The sequence below is a fragment of the Dipodomys ordii genome, unplaced genomic scaffold (assembly GCF_000151885.1).
Source record: "Dipodomys ordii isolate 6190 unplaced genomic scaffold, Dord_2.0 Scaffold12, whole genome shotgun sequence".
In the NCBI taxonomy this organism is placed as follows: domain Eukaryota; kingdom Metazoa; phylum Chordata; class Mammalia; order Rodentia; family Heteromyidae; genus Dipodomys; species Dipodomys ordii.
This window is the reverse complement of record NW_012267228.1, coordinates 10,524,693-10,545,508: the sequence shown is the minus strand read 5'-3', so window position 1 is coordinate 10,545,508 and position 20,816 is coordinate 10,524,693. Positions and strand designations below refer to the sequence as shown.

General features: G+C 38.4%; 1 protein-coding gene across 1 annotated transcript in view; it reads right to left on the bottom strand.

The window, feature by feature from the left end:
- Nucleotides 1–20,816, bottom strand: part of Cntn3 (contactin 3 (plasmacytoma associated)) — a 221,423-nt gene that overhangs the window by 194,978 nt on the left and 5,629 nt on the right. The gene's annotated exons all lie outside the window — the stretch shown is intronic.

Genomic DNA, 20,816 nt, shown 5'->3' with positions numbered 1-20,816 from the left:
GTTGTTGTCATATGCAGTTGAAAAGGAGAAAGATACTGCCTTCACCCAATGCTTATGCAACTGTAGTTGTATAATCATTGCCAGATTGTTTCTGAAAACAAACAAATTCACAGAAATAATGATAAAAATAGAAGTTCTTTACTCTCCTGTCTTGGAATGCTCAGTAGAATTGCAGAGGAGTTTCTGTTGAAGCAGAGAAAGAATAAAATGAATAAACAGACCAAGAAAGAAATGCAGCTCATGAACAGGAAGTCAAAGAAATTAAAATGGAATAGGCCCCAAAGGTCCTAAATATATGTATTTACATTTTGGCTACTTTATCCAGAAATAGCCTTTAGACAAACATGTATCACAACAACAGCAAGAGTAAACCCACAACATAACAGTCACAATGACGTGAAGAAAATAAGAGCAGCTGAATCTACTAAGTGAATGCTCAAGGCCTGACTCGGTTTGCTAATACTCACAATGCTTTGTGAGGTTAAGTGGCTTAATTATTCCCTACCTACAGAGAAGGAACACTGAGCCTGAGAGAGGTTTGTTGCCATGATTTCAGAATGTGTAACAAAACATCCCATATTAACTGTTTCCAGGTTCTATGCAGAGACAATCTCTTGCCTTTTGTATATAGAACTGACCTTGTGTGAATTCTACACCAACTGTAGATTTCTAGAAGGAAATGGGAGCCATACTAACGTATATAGAACTGACCTTGTGTGAATTCTACACCAACTGTAGATTTCTAGAAGGAAATGGGAGCCATACTAACAAAAGTCTTAGAGCTGAAGATGGGCTTAATGGATCACTGGATCTGAGAGTGAGGCTGGGCATAGCCAGTAGTCTAAGATAAGACATATCTCACTGGAGATCATGTGACCATAATATGGCCACATGACCATACACGGCAGGGTAACACCTCCAGAATATAACAGACGGTGATCACTTGGAAACTCACAAACTGTCCTGTGTATCTCTTTCTCTGGAATGACTTTAGCCTGGATTCATCCTGAATACACCACCATCATAAGTCTAACAACTTTTAGTCAACCATTGTCAGTCATTCTATCAAATCTTCAAAGCTGATGGGGGTTTGGGATGATGCAGGAATTTGCTGTCATTGTCAGTTGTAAAGGTGATGTCGAAGACTGTACCCTCAAATCGCAGACTCACTCACTCTGACCACCTTTCCACTAATACCTTTCCAAAAATCCTTTACCACTGCCCCGAGGAACTACATTTGCTTTCTACCATAGACCTTGTTCTTTTTTTTTCCCCTCAAAAGACTCCACATAGAGCTCCCCTATGACCCAGCAATCCCACTTTTGGGCATTTACCAAAATGATCACAAACAAGAGCATACTAAAGCGACCAGCAAAACTGTTTATTGCAGCATTATTTACCATAGCTAAGATATGGAACCAACCCAGATGCCCCTCAGTAGATGAATGAATCAAGAAAATGTGATATAACATACATAGAATGGAATTCTATGCCTCCATCAGAAAGAATGATATTGCCCCATTTGTTAGGAAATGGAAAGACTTGGAAAAAATTATATTAAGTGAAGTAAGCCAGGCCCAAAGAAACATAGGTCCCATGGTTTCTCTTATATTCAATAACTAGTATATGTCTGGGACAAGCAGAAAAGGTCAGATAAGATGATGTTAAGCGAAATGAACCCCAAGATAGGGACACAAGTGGTTTTTTTTCTTGCTTGCTGTTGTTTCTAACCTATTTACAAGGTATCATATGATTTTTTTTGTTGCTTTGTATGTCCTTCCCCCACTTTATAACCCCTATTTTCACTGTATTTGATGTTGGTATAATTTGGGGAGGGGAAGAGAAAAAAATCGTTTAAATAGGGATACAGGTGGACCCATTGGAACAATGAGATGTACAAGACACTACGTTGATAGACCTTGTTCTTTATTTTACTGTAACTCTTACCTAGGAAAAGAAAAACAGAGCAAGGAAATGCGCCACTTTTCCTTTGTAGAAAACTAACACCTTCAGAAGAAACGGATTTTAAAACAGCTACTATCACTTCTAATTGGAAAGGACCAACTGAAAGGAGAATATTAGCATTTCTTCAGTTTCTTTCCCCTCAGGTAATGGTGTGATAAAAGGGGACCCATTCAGTAGAAGCTATGTTTGGAATCTTGAAGTTCGGTCTTTCTGCAAGCTAGTGATACATGGTAGAGTCTCTTTGGGGTAGCCTCGGTGAGCCACTTTACTCAACCAACCATGGGATCCCAAGAGGAAGTTAACCAATTCTCTACAATACACCTACTGCATTGCTAAGATTTGCGGTGGATTAGGTATGGTAAATGTATTTGCCATTTGCAGTGTTTTTCAGCCTCAGAACCTCATTCACTGAGTCAAGAACGATCTGTATGTCTGTTATTTATCTGTGTCAGAGTAATTGCTTTATCCCTCACTCCTATAACATGATAGATATACAACATCTGTCTGTTGTTGAATGAGGATTAAGGATGAAACAGTTTCCACAATAATGCTACACATGGTAGATACCACTGTGCAGCTGGGGACTGAGAAAGCTAAGCTTTTAATCCCAGAGTTCTCCTTCTCACCCTGTATGTTGTTTGCCCTCTCAGGGAGGGAAGCCCAGAAACAGGAAATGACCTGGAAATGATCGTGGTAACATAGTGTCATGGGGAGACATGTGATATCAGATCCCCAATCCTCACAGTCTAGGTTTGAAACCATCCTAAAATAAAGCTGCTGAAAGACAAGAAACAACTGCCAGACTGCTTTTCCAACCTCACCTTTCTTGATGACACTGGATCTACCTACCTGTGAGGCACATATAGACCATCTCTGACATTGAAAGCTCCTGAAGGCATTCTAGGCTTCCAGCAGCCATTCAAGCCTCCAATGACTCTTTTTAAAAAAGTAAGTACAAATTAATAATCAAATATGATGGGAGTGTTCAAGCCCATGCACAGAAAAAAAAAGAAAGGGACAAAAGCTACTCAATCTGGCTATGCCAGAAGCAAAAGGCATGGTGAGATGGTAGGGTGTGCCATGTTTGAGTCTCTTGCCTACAATATAAACCGGAAACGAATAGATTCTGAAAGCTTTGTGAAGCTGAAAGAAATGATGCAACTTATTCTTCAAAACAAATGTTGATCCTCAAAAGGATAGAAACTTGACTGTCCATTCAGAAGGATATTTCATAAACTAGCCAAAAGAAGCCTGGTTGAACAGGGAAGGGGCCTCTTGAATCCACTAAATGGATTCAATGTAACATTTGGATTGATGTTAAACTTTACTATTTGTGACAGGGGCATTTTTTTCCCACATGCTTGCCTGGCTCCAATGCTCCATTTTAAGTTTAGAACCCAAAATAAAGGCCATATAACATTTCCAAACAGGACTAGTAAGTCCCAACAATCCAATCTTAAGGTGTTATTTTTTTCCCCAAACACCCACAGGCAACTAGGAATAACTGCCTTTGAATGTAAGTACAAGCTTTATGAGCTCCTAAGGTAATGTCACGTAAAAGATCAAACTGTACCTGATCAATTCTAATGGTCATAGGCTATACAATTTTTATGAAAATGGACAAAAAGGATAGGGATTCCAGGCTATTGCATTTCTTTTACTAAAAGAAACAAAATACCCTAAAGTCAGGTGTTATTTCTGAAATTCCTAAGTAATAGGGAAAAATGCCATTTTTCTTTGCCGCACCCGATCTACTTGAGAAAACAGGGGTGGTTTTTTAAATGAAAACAAGACATTCTAAAAGGGAGGTCAGAATGGCCACTACTAAAGGCAGAATTCAAGAAGTAGACCCAGACTAGAATATTTCGTGCACTTCCTTGATATCAGACCAGAACAGAATAAGCTGGGGACTAAGTTAAGGAAAAATTCAATAATAGACAACCAATGAGAAGAGATCACTATTCTAAGTCCTATTCTGCAAACAGATTTTAAAATAATGTTAACACAGAAATGTTTTTACAGGCATAGGATATGATCATTTTTGGCATTCATGGTGAAAAGCTGGAAAATGCCAAAGAAATAAGGAAAGACAAAAATAAACGTTCATGTATATTCTTTCAAAATCAAGGAAGGATGAAGTAGTAAATCTTAGAATAATTCATTTCTCTAAAAAAGTATTTGAATGTCACACACAAGCAGCATGTGAAAAATTGACCAAGGCAACAGAGTCATTACTCAAGATCCTATTGGCTATTCCTCCCCTCCGTGCCCCGCCTTCCCCCCCTCCCTTCCTGCAAGACTCCAGGACCTGCATTCCTGTGGAACCTGGAAGGGCAAGATGAACTGGCTTTTCAGAATCCTTTGTAGCTCTTGGCTGGGAAGCAGTTTACAAAGAAGAAATCCAATCCCCCCATCAAGAGACCAGAAAGTTCTAAAGAGGTAGTCACAGTTTGCTAAGGTTGCTATAACAAAGCATCACAGATTTGGGTACTGCATTAACAAACATGTGTTCTCTTCTTATTCAGTGGCTGAAAGTCTGAAATGAAGACACTTGTCAAGCTTTAGGGAGTGTCTGTCCTAGTCTCTCTAGCTGGCTTTCAGAGCGTCTTCCCTCTGCATGTGTCTGTATCTACATTTCTCTTTTGTACTAGGTCAGGAGTCCTGATGGATGAGAGGACACTGATGATTTCTTCCCTACTTCTATCTGCAGTGAAATGGCTTCCACTTAAAGTCATATTTGGAGGCATCTGTGGTCAGCACTTCAATTTATGAACTACAGACTAAGGGTAAGCACAATGAAATCACAAGGGGTAAGGAAGAGCAAACTGGAAGCGTCTGAACAGACTTTTGGATTCTCATTTATTTAATTCTGGTAGTACAGTTCTGGGGTTTGAACTCAAGGCCTCATCTGTACTTGTTAGGCTGGTATACACCATTTGAGCCACACACACACCTAGCACTTTCTACCTCAGTTATGTTTCAGATACAGTCTCATGGATTTGCTTTGGCTGGCCTGGACTGTCATTGTCCTTTCTAAGGCCTCCTGAGTACCCAGGATGTCAGGCTTGAAACAGTACACCCACCTTATTTGGGGAGATAGGAGCTCACTAATTTATTCATTATTTTTGCCTACATTAGCCCCAGTCTCTAACTCCTAAATAGCTAGTATTATAAACATAAAATACCCCCTCAGCCCTATTTTTTTAAAGTTAAGGAAATGTTGATTTTTCCCTTTCTTTTGGATATGAAAACTATTAGAGAAAGAAGGAGTAATGGGATCTAGTGTTAGCATCTGACACTATAGAGGATGAATGTATATCACAGAAAAGCCACCTGAACATGAACAACATGAACTACAAAACTCAAAAAAATCTGTATTAGGAAAATAAACCTCATATCAACTTCAGCTAAAAGTTATGCTGTAACCAAAACATTGGGAGCAGAGGAAGGTCAAACACAATATACAGTGGCTAAAGTTGAGAAAGATGAGAAAGACAAAAAGCTCAGCAGAAATTTCTAAGTCACCTATTTTCCACTTCTGGAAATGCTTTTTAGAACTAGGTTGAAAGATAAAGAACTGGGGAATGGCATCTACCTGGAGTGTTAGAGTTAGCAATACAGACACCAATTTCATGTGAGAACACTCTAAGCATTCAGTTAATAGTTCATTTGTTCGCAGCCTGTCCATCAGCAGAATGGCAGAGACAACAAGGAAAACTGCAATGAACCATCAGGCAATTAGAACTGAGAAAGATGGGTTCTGGTTCACAGGGGTTAGGAGTAAATGTTCAAGCAAAAAGATGATCTTTCTGAAGTGGTAGAGCTCTTTGCTGATCTGTGCCCAATCTACATGAGAAAACAGGAGCATGATAATATCAAGAATTCAAATAATTCTTAAATTGCAACTTGATAAACAATATTAAAACAAACACCCATCCTGTCCATCTAACCTGTATAGAATTGTTTACATCTGTGGCTAAATACTTGTAGTTGTATACTATGTTTAAGGAAACCAATAAGCTGTGCAAAAGATCGGTGGGAGATGAGAACTTAGACATAGTTATTAAAATATTCGATATTTTAATCTGATTTTGTGAATTCAAGGGTATTTTTCTGACTGTGGCCATATATTTTACAACTGAATAAGAAAAGTGGTTAATCAGTATAGACTTACACTGTAGGAAACAATGTCTTTGTGACTAAAAACAGACATGGAGGAGCTACAATGAAATCTTTGAATAGTTGAAATGTTTTCATAGGTATGTTGCAGCTTTTTAAATTTTTACATTTATGCTATTTTCTCCATATGAATCTGTGTTCCAGTGCTTTTAACCTGCCTGATACCCTTCCACAATTCACAGAACATAACTGTAACATAACATAGCTTTCTTGCTAGATAGTTTAACAGCAACTCCATGCAAAAACAAAAAACAAAAAAACAAAAATCCACCCAAAATGATACAAATGCTACTGTTGGACACATCATGTAAGAACAAAAATCAATCATCCACAATCTCACTTTCTATTATGCCAACTTTCATTGAGTATCTTTGAAAGGTGCAGGTTCACAAAGTGTTCACCAACCTACAGAAAAGAGTTCATTAGTAAAGTCCTTTTGAAAAACTTCTTAGTACCATGCTCTGAAAGGTTTTAATGGAGATGATTACACTTGTGATTTCTATTCTTTACCAAAGAGTTGGGGTCAAGGCTCCTAGGGTCCAGTCATAATTTCCTTCGTATGCTTTAAAGAGTATTTCATTTCCAACACTATGTCGAGGCCATTGTTTCTATGAAAACATATATCGTTGGTAATGGAGATGCTATTAAGAAACGATTCTAGCTGGTAATTGTATCCTGTAGTATTTCTGCAGCTATAAACGCCTATGGTAGCAAAGAACACTGTTTTATTCCTGCCCTGACAGTCAGCAGAAATCAGCATTTAGTTTGTAAATATCTGAGCTTACAAAATATCATTTCTTTTCCCTTTTCAACTTTTTCCTATTTTTGTATCAATGGCAAGGAATGAGGTGACTTGTGGGGACAGGTATTTTCAATATATTTTATATAGAAAATACACAGGTGTATGAAGTCCCATATAGAACTGATTAAGTTCCTTGAAATAATAGGAATTTGTACTGTGTGCTGACTAATATTTTTTTTTGGTCCGGTCGTGGGGCCTGAACTCTGGGCCTGGGCGCTGTCCCTCAGCTCTTCAGCTCAAGGCTAGCGCTCTACCACTTGAGCCACAGTTCTACTTCTGGCTTTTTTCTTTTTGCTTATGTGGTGCTGAGGAATCGAACCCAGGGCCTCAGGCATGCAAGGCAAGCGCTCTACCACTGAGCAAACTTCCCAGGCCCTGACTAATTTTTTTTTATGTCATATTCTACTCTATCCTATTCACTCTACTTAATCCTGCTGCATTTTTGTTAAATGCTAGATATGCATATGAGATTATTATCATCAGTCATCATTAGGTTCTTTGCCCCACTGTGCTTCGCTTGATCTAGGGCAAACCTCTCTTGCCACCAGTATGCCACCTAATTGAACATTTTGTTTTGTTTTTTCATTTGTTTCACATAGGGATGAAACTTTGGAAATTAAGGGGGAAAATACTTTAAAAATGAAAAATATGATCCAGATATAATAAAGACAAAAGAGAATTCTTTTCCAAATCTGCTAAACTGTCATATTCTCCATAGACGTAAGGAGAAGAGTATTCTGTGCATTCCTACCATGATGGTAAATAAGGACACACATTTTACTTTGAGTACCATTGCTTCTTGATACATGACACTATGGACCAAAATCCACCTTTTGTATGCATGAAGCTAGTAAGTATATATATCCCTGCTTATTCCCAAAGGTCGACAATCTATGAAGTAAAATCAGACATAATTATTAGATCCCAGACTGGACTATGTGCATTTTTTAAATCTCCTGATTCCATGGTATATATTAAACCATATGAACATAGCAATGGAGCACATCTTATTTTTTTTGTCAGTCTTGGGGCCTGATCTCTGGGCCTGGGCACTGTCCCTCAGCTCTTCGGCTCAAGGCTAGCACTCTACCACTTGAGACACAGCACCACTTCTGGCTTTTACTTGCTTATGTGGTGCTGAGGAATCAAACTCAGGGCCTCAAGCATACAAGGCAAGCACTCTACCACTGAGCCACCTTCCCAGCCCACCACATCTTTTTTATCACTTGGTTTATCATAGGTGTGGATTAAACATAAGCCATCCTCAGGACTGGAAAAGGATGAGTTAAACACCAAGCTCTGTCTACTCTCCACTTCCAGAGAGTGATTTGGTAATGATGCATCAGAAGCAAGAACACAGCAGAGGATGTCAATGCTACTGTGCTCTCGATGCCTACATGAATCTTTCCTTGGCATTGCCATTTGGTATTATCTCCTCCTGGCCTCAATGCTTAGAAGAACATTTGAGCATCCTCATGATACTGTTACTCTACAACAGAACACTCCAGTTATTTTTCACTGTTCAGTTACTCATATGTGGGCTTTAAGCTTTTAGAAGATAGCAACCACATTCTACACGTTTCCAATGAGCACATCTAACATATGTGACAAAACTGTAGATGACCACTGAACTAGAAATCAACCTCTGTATTTGTATGTATAGAACCCATTGCAAATTATCTTAATTTTCCAGATGTCAGAGCTGATTAAGTAGATATTATACCTGTAACTATTATACAAACATTCAAATATAAAGTATTTATCACCGGAAGGTAGCAACTTACAACAGAAGCTAATTCAGTAACCAAACCTATCGCTGTTATAAAAACTCCACCCTCTCCTCAGAAAGCAACCTACTGTCATTAAGTAGCTATTCCTGTGTGGGCAGTTTATAGACTTTGCGTGGCTCAAACACCATCCACTCACTTCTGAGTACTATAAATATGGCACTACACAGGAGTAGCTCCACTATCACACACACACATAAATAGCACTTTTAACAGTAATAACACTCCAGTAAGTAATCTATTGCAGAACCTCTGAGTGCAGAAACAGAGCTCCATTTCTTGATTTTAATGACTTGTTTGAAAGTAACAGCTGCCCTAGCCATTAAAACAAAACACAATATAAAAAAAAAGTTGAGTTTCTTCTAGTGTCTTTCATTGCTGAGATCTATAAGAAAATTCACTATGTTTTTTTTTCCAGAGGGGTGACCATTTACACAAGTCCTGCAAACAAGACAAAAATCCACAAGAAATAATTTATGTGAAGCCTGAATTCAGTTAAGAAATAATCAACATGAAATTCTTACCTTGGGCTAAATCTTCTAAAAGTTAGGATATAATGTAAACATTCAAATAAGTCACCTGCTGGCTGACTGAACAATTCTACATTTCGGGTATTTCGTTTCACAGTGGGAGCTTTGAGCTTGCTGTTCAGATAGGACCTCAACTAGATTGTATTTTCAGAATTCTACTAACCTTAAATTCCACAATGGTGAGAAGTATAGACAGTCCAGAGATGCTTGGAAAATAGTTTGCAGAAGTAAAAGTTGGTGGCTACTGGGTCAAATCTATGGTGAGGACTTAGGTTTGGAATGCAGAATGTTCAGAAGCGAGGAAACAAAACAAAACAACTTTCTAGAATTGACCTCATTTAAAGATGTAAGGTCATTTCATATCTATGTACCTACCTATCATCTGTCTATCTATCATCTACCTACCGACTTACAAAACAAATCTATCTATCTATCCATCCATCTATTTACATGTCTACTTAGCTACCTACCCACCTACCTATCTAGGTATATTCATTTATCTCTCTGGTAATTAGGACTATACTCAGTGCCTTTCTTGACAGGCAAGAATTCTACACTTGATCCAAGACTGCAGGTACTCTTTGCCTTGCAAGGTAGGGACTTGCATTATGATCTTGCTGAGCTAGGCTATAGTCTTACTACCTATGCTCCATGTCTCTGGGAAGGACAGGCAAATGCCATTGTACCCACTCAGTTTACTTACACTTCAGTCAGGATAACAGGAGAATCTACCTCCCTGTCCAGCTATTGGCTGAGATGGAATCTCATGAAATTTGTGTACATGCTGGTTTCAAACTGCCTATCTCTAATATCTCTTCCTCCAAGTTTCTTTTTCTCTCTTTTTTAACACCAACAAATCAAATATCAGGCAATCCTAAATCAACAGTGTGCAGTTCAGTCTCGACATTTAAAGACTGTAGCCATCCAGGGAATAATAAGACACTCATGGCTGCCAGGAAGCAATTCACCTATCAGCATCTGCAAAATTACTTTGTTTACCAAACAAGTTATCTCAAACTGCAGAGTGTTTTTTTTTTTTTGGTTTTTGGTTTTTTTTTTTCCCCCTGGAAATGATTTGTCTTCAAAGAAAAACTCTGCTTTGGTACTCCAGCCAAAAATAATCCAACATGACCAGACATTCAGTTTAGTCCACTGAATTATCCATCTCCCAAAGCTCCCTTTCCCTATTTTAATAATTTGGGCTTGAGCTAACTCAAAGAGTCCTTTGTGTTCCTTCACAGCACACTGCAAAACATCCCATCGTTGGCAACATAAGCAAGTGGACTAAAATAATGATTGTAAAAATGTATATTCACACTTTGAGATGGGGGCGGTGTGGTTCAATCTAGGCCCCATGTGTCAAATCTGACTGCCATCTGATTATGGAAAGTAATAAAGTGAAAGTGTGACACCTAAACATTATATGGAATGTAAAGTGCATTTTCCATAAATCAAGTTTTGTTGGAAGTGAGCTGCCACCCTCACTTGTTTACCTGTTGCCCAGGGCTGCTTTTAGATTGTAATGTTAGTGGTGAATACTTATGACAAGGACCCTGTGACCTACAAGTCCCAAAATACCTACTACCTAGCACTTTCTGAAAAATGTGCTGATTGCTTTTCTAGGAAGGAGAATTTCTGCTGAGAGAAACAGCAACACTGGGTCTAAAAAGACAGGATTCTCCTCCATAAAAACCTCCATTTACCTTTAGGGAAATCATTCAAGCGCTCTGGGCCACTGAGTTCTCACTTTTGATTTGGGAATGACCTCAAAAGTATGAGTATTTGAGTATCTTTTCAGTGTGACAGCAGTACCATAAGTAGACTTTGGTATTATTGTTGCATATGTTTGCTTGGCCTTGCCACACATTTTTTAATTGTTTCTGAGGAAGAATAACATATGAGAAGGTAATCTAATAATTCTATTCATTACAGCTCTCTGTGGAAAAAGAGGAAGTGTCCTCATCTTCAAGATCGTTGTGAACATTAGTACCTGGGTTCAGTTATACAATTTGAGCATCTAATTTTTAAAACATTATGTCAAAGACAAAAAGCTCCCATTAATCTGTAGAGATGGCAATTTCCTAAAATGAAAAATATATTTTTTTGACAATTCTGGAGTTGTAACTGAGAGATTCATACTTGCTAGGTGATTGCTCTACCACTTAAGCCTCACTTCCAGTCCTTTCTGTTTTGCTTGTTTTTTGTTGTTGTTGTTATTTTTAATTAGTTTTTTATTGCAAAAATACCATACAGAGAGGCTACAATTACAGAAGCAAGGTAATGAGTACATTTCTTATCAAGCATTGTTGCCTCCTCCTTTGTTTTTCCCCTACCATCCCTTCCCATCTCCATGACTACACTCCCACTCCTCCCCCCACCTCAGTTTTCAACATAGCATCTTGTACATCTCATTGTTGCAATGGGTCCACCTGTATCCCTATTTAAATAATTTGTTTTTTCCCTTCCCCTCCCCAAATTATACCAACATCAAATACAGCGAAAACAGGGGTTATAAACATGGGGGAGGGACACACAAAACAACAAAAAAAATCACCTTATAAATACATTAGAAACAGCAGCAAGAAAGAAAAAAAACCATTTGTGTCCTTATCTTGGTGTTCATTTTGCCTAACATCATCTTATCTGACCTTTTCTGCTTGACTCAGACATATACCAGTTATTGCAAATAAACCATGGGACCTATGTTTCTTTGGGTCTGGCTTACTTCACTTAATAAATTTTTCCAAGTCTTTCCATTTCCTAACAAATGGGGCAATGTCATTCTTTCTGATGAAGGCATAGAATTCCATTGTGTATATATACAACATTTTCTTGATCCATTCATCTACTGAGGGACATCTTTTGTTTGTTTGTTTTCCAGTCAAGGCTGGCCTGGACTGCAGCCCTCTATTTTTTGCTTCCAGTCATGGCTTGGATGACAGGTATCCTCTACTGTACACAGCTTTTTTCTACAGTCAGCTTTTCCTATGTTTTTCTATTGGAGTCTCAGGAAATGTTTTGTCCAGAATGGTCTGGATGCATGATGCTCCTGATGTTAGCCTCCAGCTGGGAGTCACTGTTCCTGGATGAAATAGAATGTTCAAAATGCCTACTGCATAATGAACTGAGTGTCCTAAGAAGTTCTCATTGAGAAAATTCTCCAACAAGCATTGCTTCATACCCTGTCTTATGACAATTGCATACTAAAACAGTATCACTGAAAAACGCAACAAAATAAACAGCAAAAACCTTTCAAAAAGACCAGAAAAAAAGAAAAACACATTTACCTTTTTTCTATACTGTTGTGAGCTGGGTGTTTATCTTTTCTTTTTCTCATGATAGGAATAATGGCCAAAGCACTGAATATTTTCACTTCATTGGGCTGCATAATCAAGCTAATAAAAAAGTCACTTGTGGACTTGTATATACTGCAATATATACCTTAAATAAAGGTAAATGCTTACTCAGAAACTCAGGCATTATTTAATAGCTAGGACTTCCCAGTTATTTCTATAATTATAAATTACCTATATTTCACCAGGCTCTGGTGGCTCACACCTGTAATCCCAGTTACTCAAGAGGCTCAGATCTGAGGATCACAGTTCAAAGCAAAACCAGGCAGGAAAGTCCATGAGACCCTTATCTCCAATAAACCACCAGAAAATCGGAAGTGGCACTGTGGCTCAAGTGGTAAAGTGCTAACCTTGAGCTGAAGAGTTGAGGGACAGCACCCAGGCCCAGAGTTCAAGGCCCATACTGACCAAAAAAAAAATTACCTATATTTCTCTTTGCATATCTTAAGAATTACTTAAGCATGTGCACAGACTCATTCATGAGATGGTAAAGTCAGACACAGTATTTTTAGTATCCCATAAAAGAACATACTTCATATTTTAAAAAAATTATTTAGAAATTTAAAAAATTAGGTACTTTATTTTAAAACCCTAATAAGGGTACCTGTGGATCATGCCTATAATCCTAGCTACCAAGGAAGCTGAGATCTGAGAATTGCTATTCAAAGCTGCCTGGGCAAGAAAGTCTGTAAGTGCCTTATCTCCAATTAAGCATCAAAAAGCTGAAGAAAGAGCTATGGCTAACATGGTGGTACATGCACCTTGAGCAAAAAGGCCAAAGACCAATCAGTGTGTCAGGAACAAAGCCCCAAATTGTGTGGGTGCCTTAACTGAGCGTTTTCAGCCTTCAGAACCCTGCTCACCCTTGTCTATAAGATTAGCGAATCAAGTAATAGCCACATACTTGAAATAAACAATACTAGAATGTAATACTAGAACCACTTAAAATGGAAACCCAGCTCTTCAGGAGGGATCTGAGGATCACAGTTCAAAACCAAGCCAGGCAGGAAAATCCCAGAGACTCTTATCTCCAATTAGCCACCAGAAAACAAGAAGTGGTGCTATGGCTCAAGTGGTAGAACACTCACCTTGAGCTGAATTGCTTGGGGACAGTGCCCAGGCCCAGAGTTCAAGGCACATGACTGACAAAAATACATATTTTTCTTGCCCAGGTCAGAAGCCATTATGAAACTGTCCAGATAAAGGAAGTGAACAGAGTAAAGAGATTTAGAGAATATGATTTCTGTGGATAAGTAAACCATGACAGCCCCAGAAGCAGCCCCAAAGTTTCCTTCCTTGGCTACTGTCCACAAACACCACAAAGCAAGCCCAAGGAAAGAGCAGAATCCTCCAGCAGATCAGTGTACAAGGTTGCTCCAGACACAAGTTGGAGGCCAGGAGGGCTGGAAAGCTCAGGGGTCTTCTTATTACAAAATAAGTACATAAATAAAACTGTGAACTGTCCTTCCACTTCAAAGAAAATTTCTCTAGTTTCAGGGACAGGTGGGAACATTACTTTGTCTCTGGGAGTTCTGTAAATAAGGAAAGAAAGCCCAGATGGTATAAAGAGAAAGTAATAAGTCAAACACCAAGATAAGAGCTTAAGTCCTTAGCTGCCTAGCATACTTGGAAGCAGCTGACAAGCCTTATGGCCAGGTAAGGTAGAGATTTTTTTAACTTTTTCTACGATTACCAAGTTTATTATGATTTTTCTTTATAAGCCAAAAATACCAACAATGTAGGCTGGCCAATACATCAATGTTTTACAATCAATATTTGTCAAACTAACTCAACATTAAACCAGGACTTCACAATCACCTGGATTGTTGTTTTTTTTTTGTTTTTGTTTTTGATTTTTCAGTGGTGTGGCTTGAACTCTGGGCCTGGCCACTGTCCCTGAGCTCTTCAGCTGAAGGCTAGCACTCTACCACTTGAGCAACAGTACCACTTCTGGTTTTCTGGTGGCTTATTAGAAATTAGGGTTTCATGGACTTTCCTGCCCAAGCTGACTTTGAACAGCAATCCTCAGGAGATCTCAGCCTCCTGAGTAGCTAAGACAATAGGTGTGAGCCACCAGAGCCCAGCTTCACCTGAATTTTAAATCTTATCCACCAACCACAGGATTCCATATAAGTAACAGCATCACAATAGTTGCACAGTTTTGGACAACTGTCTTGTGTATTACAGTGGCAACTATACAAACTTCATCCACTACACCAATGATGTCACAGCCAAAAACCAATGCATAAGTATAGAAGCTATTGAGTAATTTTCATTTCCATATTGATTCAGACTAGTGGATAAAGTCTAATGATTCTTCCCAGAGTGGAAGTCTTTTACCCCTTTTTTATTGTACACTCTTCAAATAAATACAGTGTCCTTCATGGGCTTTATCAATGGGCCTTATGTAAAAAAAACAAAACAAAATGAAAATAGAATAAAATAAGATCACTGGACACATAGTCTAGAAACAAATACGGAGCTAGACACCATTTGGGGAGTGTTAACAAACTTTTTTACAAAAAGTTTTGCAACAATGTGACACTGCTTTAAAATGAAGGAACACCATGTAACAAAAGACAAACTGTCTACCCTTTTCCAGAATTTCACCCAGTTACATACCCAGGTACTTGTGTCTTAAAGAGGAATGCAGGTTCCTTACTGTACACAGTTCACATAAAATGAAGTATCTTCATTTAAAACAGCATTCATTTACTCCTCACTGTTCTGTCACTTGATATTGTGTTATACAGTTAATTTCAAAGGAAGCAAACTGCAGAGAAGTGACTGTAAGTTCAAGATGTATAAACCCATGGGAGAAGAGCAAACACATGGCAAGTTACAGCTCACTAACCAAACAAGTGCCGAGAACATGGCACTTCTCAAATTAAAATGTGTTATCGGCTGGACATGATGGCACATACCTGTAGGCCCATGTCCCGGGAGGTTGGTGGAGTACGGTGCATTTCAGGCCAGCCTGGGGCTATATACCAAGGGCCTCAAACCATTTATCCTCACTGTTCTCATCTTCATCATGGACAGTCTGGTATATACTCAGGTATACATAGAAACCCTTCCCCCTGCTCAGCTATCTTTACTCACAGAAAACACATCAACAACTATGATAATAACGCACGTGCACATAATGCGGATACACATATGAATCACTTTTGAGTCAGAGAATTGCTTGGAAAGCAATAGGAATGGAGAAAAGGTCTCCATGGATAGATATTCCCTCCTACTTGAATGGACGCCAGGCAGGTGGAAGGCCTGACAAGGAGGATGGGTCACTCTAAGGGCATCCTTGAAGCCAGGAAAAAGGGCAGACTGACATCAAAGAAAACATCTGCAGGGTTTTTCACTGCCAGAGACTGGGAGTTTTTTTATATCTATAGTTATAAATAGATAGATAGATAGATAGATAGATAGATAGATAGATAGATAGATAGATAGATAGATGATATAGTTATATATAACGATATATATTAAGCAAATACAGAAAAACAGAAATGCAATTAAGAGTCATAGCAAACCAGAAGAAAATATGTGGGAATTGAACAGTGTACAGCTGAGGTGAGAATTACACAAGAGCACACCTAAAACACCTGGCAGGGTGGAGGACCACGGAGGAGAGGCAAGTGATGGTCATTATTTCTATGTAAGCTCCAAGATGTTCATTTGCAACTGATAATTTTGAGATGACTTATTTACACACAGGTGAGCATTGTCATAAAACCAAATCATAAAATGATCAGCAGATCACACACACACACACACACACACACACAAACAGAAATGCAAACCATCTTTAAGGACCCAGCTGCCCAAACTCTGTGGTGAGTGAGATGAATCAGCAAGAATTACCTGAAGCCATAAACTTAGTGTATGTCCACCATTCATTCCAGAAAACAGTGTTCAGTCTTCAGGAGAGACACACAAGGCTGAAAAACACTGCAGTAAGGAATGCATCTTGTGAAATACCAACCCCACATATGGTCAAACAAACTCTGATTCCCTAAAGGCACTTGGTACTGCAAAGAAAGTCATAGCTGGTTGGCAACAGAGCCTTGGGATTTCTCCAATACATCCTTTCAATAGCCTAACTTCACTGGGTTTTGCTCATTCATTTAATTTCAGCCACCTTCAGAGCAATTTTAAAATATTTTAAAATATTCATGAATATTTTCAACAGCCAACTTCCCTCAATTATTCTCCCTGCATAGCTGGGTCTTCACGCACATATAGGTGTTTATGTATCTGCCTGCTCAACACTGGCACACATCACACCCTCCTCTACCCGGCACCCAAGGAGGAACCACTGGTGCTCTTCTGTTAATGGCATCGAGAACACACTACATTTCATGAAAACTTTAGCTCAGTTCAAAACTTTCTGGGTAAAAATTCAGAAAATGTTCCTACTGGGCTACAATAACTGACCATGTGAAGTAAAGCAAGTATACACAGTGTTTGAAATTTCACCTACTATCATTCTCAACATGGGCAGGTCTAGTGCACACACACACACACACACACACACACACACACACACACACACATGCATATATGTGTATGTGTGAGTGTGTATGTGGCTGTGTGTGTGGCTGTGAATACAATCAGTTGTACCAAAGCATTATGGTCATCAGTATGTTTTACTTCATCCTTGTCACATGGTTATTCCTTCAAGCTAGGTTTTCTCAGACTCTACTTCCAGCTTGGCCCCAAACTGCTTCTTCACCTTCCCTCTTCTCATGCCTATCTGCTCAACTTTCCATCTCCTGGCTTAGCCTAACTTCACCTCTCATGACTCAAGAGGAGTCTAGTCTTTCCTCTTTCTGATTCTTCTCCAATCTCCTCTTTAGAGAGTTTCACTAGTTACTCTTAATGACAAAAAGGCATCTACACCTTGATCTCCTGTCAGAGGCACAAAGACAATACTGACTCTGAATTCCAGTCTTTTAGTTTGAGCCCATCACTGGGATGCTGTCGAAAAGCACTTCACAAGTCAGTATTCCAGAAATATATCCAAATCATCGTCTGTTTCCTGTTGTTGTTTTTTTTATTAACTCACTCATTATCTTCACACTCCATTTCCAAACGCCATGGCTTCCTTCAGCAATCTCATCCCTGCACTGGGCAGAAACAGCCACTCAGCTTTGATTTTAGGATTCTACTCAGCTCCAGTGTTGCCTTTTCTGTCCCTTACTTGCTGGACCACAATACTTTCTAAGCAGATCTTCTCCCTCATAGGCTTTCCCTCTTCCAACCTATGTCACAGACAGCTTTCTGGAACAATTGTTTTTATAGCACAGCTAAGATGATAATGATCCTTGCTTATCAGTATTTTAGCCCAATGTTTTTTCTACTACATTTTTCAGGCATGGTAAAGTCCTGCGGTCTAAACCCAGAATATACAATAAAAACAGGTTGCAAGATACTTTTTACATTTCTATTAGTAAAAAGGGAAAATTAAAACCAGTGAAAATAATATATGTAATTTATATCATTAGTTAATATGTGATCTCTAGTGCCAAAAAATAACAGTGAATAGCATATAGCATATATATGTATAATTTGACATTTAAAATGAATTTCTACATTTTAGTTTAAAATTTATTAGTACAAATAGATGATCTGAGCCAGGGTCAACGTGAAGATAGTGTTAATGCACATTTCATTTTGTCATAATCATCAAAGCAATCCCATGCTTGGCGTGTGGGAATTAGAAGGCAAACTTTTAATATAGTTTACCTAAAACTTCTTTCCTGTTCCCTGTCTCAAGTCCAGCTTTGCCATAATGGTTATGTCTCATAGATTGTGGACTGAATCTATCTTACATATTTTTTGTTTTGTTTCATTTATGATATTTTGGGCCGTGCTACTGATAGACCTTAATGTATCAGGCATTTATCAGCTCTGCCTCTGAGCTACATTCTCAGTAACATAGATTGGTTTTTGAATTCTAGCTTGAATCTTTTATGTATATAATTTTTTTATTTATTTAACATATCAAGAGACTGAGTCATTTATAAAAGAATGCTAATAGCAGACAACAGCCAGAGAATCACTGAAGGAATTAACAATGTAAGTTAGATAATTTCCAGAACTTTATGCTTGGTATAAAGTAAGCACACAATATATGTTAAAATGAATTATTATTTTAAGGCCTAGCTAAAATATTTTCTATGATTTTTTTGTCTTCATTTCTATAAGCAGGTAAAATCAGAGGTTTATGTCACTCCCTTTTTATCTTTCTTCAATCTTGTATGCTGATGTTTTTTCCCTCCTTTCAGTGTTTATGGGTAACTTCATTCCTGTCTACACTGATAGCAGCCTGACCACATTGCTGACCACAATGTCTTACACACAGCAAATGCACTGTATTCAGCCTGCTGTTGGCTCTTCAGAAAGAACCTGGGTTAATGTGTAGGATGCATGGAAGAAAGGAAGGAAAAGAAGCCAAATAATGAAAACCCAGGCTGCAGCAATACTTGCTGGTGAGAAAGAAGACCTAACTGCCCATAGAAGAGGACAGGGAAGGGGAGGTCAAGGCAGCCAGTCAAAGGTAGTCTCCAAAATCACTCTCTAATGCTACTTAAAATGAGCCTTCTCTTTACTTAAAAAATACTGTACTATACAAATTACTGCACTGAAGTCAAAATTCCTCCACTTTGCCCACTGTGTACATGCATTACGTGTGTATATTTTTGTGTGTGAATATATTAACACTTTCCCCTGCACCCTGACATAGCAACAGCAAGCACCCAGTCCATTTTGCTCCACTGATACAATTCATTCTTAGAAAGACCTAATAGGCACAGGGGTATTTTAAAACACTTTTATGTGATGAGTGCTTTAAGACAGCTAACCACTTAGGCAGCAGCCAATTAAACTAATGTGAATGAGCATTTTATTTGCAGACTTTAGTGGACTAATTATTGGATACTTTACACAATAACTATCTGAAGAGCTAAACACAACTGTGAGTTTTATTTAACCTTGCATTTCTTGAATTCTAATTGTACTTAATACACATCTTTTAGTCTCCCTAAACCACTTCTTAGTCATCATCCAGCTCACACAATTCTTATATATGAGCTATCAGTTATGAAGGTTATAAGAACAAAATATGCCAATGATACTTGCATCTTTTAGTGGTTCACACATGCAAACACTGATAAACTGTCAAGATTCAAGTGGGATAAATGTAAAGAAATTTGAGATTTAGGGCATGCAATATCAGCAATCATCTGAAATAAGTTTATCGGTAAAAACATGGAGGATGTCAAGATTTATAAGCAAAGATCAGTGACATCTCGATCTCACCACTATCAATGTTACCAAATCATCATATTACCAGGAATGCAAACACTGCCAAACAAATGACTGTCATTTGAGTTTACAGCAACACCTGACTTGAAACATAACATCTAACACTACAAAATCAGATAGTTGCCAATCTATCTTGAGGTTAACAAGCAGCCAGGTAGAAATCCTTAATCATTTTCTTGGTGATTACAAGATCAGTGTTATTAAAAACCAATTGAAAAATATCTCTTCCCCCATCTCAAGCAGAACTTGAAAAGTTTATTTGCCTCTCAAAGCATTTCCTGATCAGTTTGGATAGAAGACTAGCATGGAAAGTTGTTTACAAAAAGACAGGATAGAACAGGTTGGATGCTGTGATCAAGGGTGCGTCAAGATGTGCATCAGTAAGCTCAGCTTGTAGATGCACAGATTGCAAGCATTAGCACTCAAGCAGCAGCGCTTAGGGGTTCCAATTGTAGCCTAAATATGTGAATTTTATGTGGGTATGCCGTCTGTAACTAAAATGACAATATCACATTCATGGATGGTAGCCGTAGATCTTACCTTCAATTACAAATTAGACAAATTATATATAAATATATATGTATATACACATATACATACATATGAAAATCATCTCATGAATTATAGGAAGTTTAGGGTATCCAGATGGAAAGGCAGAGATCTTAGTGCTTCCTGACAAGTAAAACAGGCAAATACCAAGTTCATGGTCAGTGCAGCTTAGTAAAAGAAGGACTTAGCTAAGTTTGGGTCATAGTGTATTTACTTCTGTTTTATGCCATGTAAAGTCAATAGTGGGCCACTGCCAGCATGATGTCATTGGGTAAGCTGTTTTCTTTTGATTTGCTAGCATGGTCTTAGCTTTGCTCCTTAG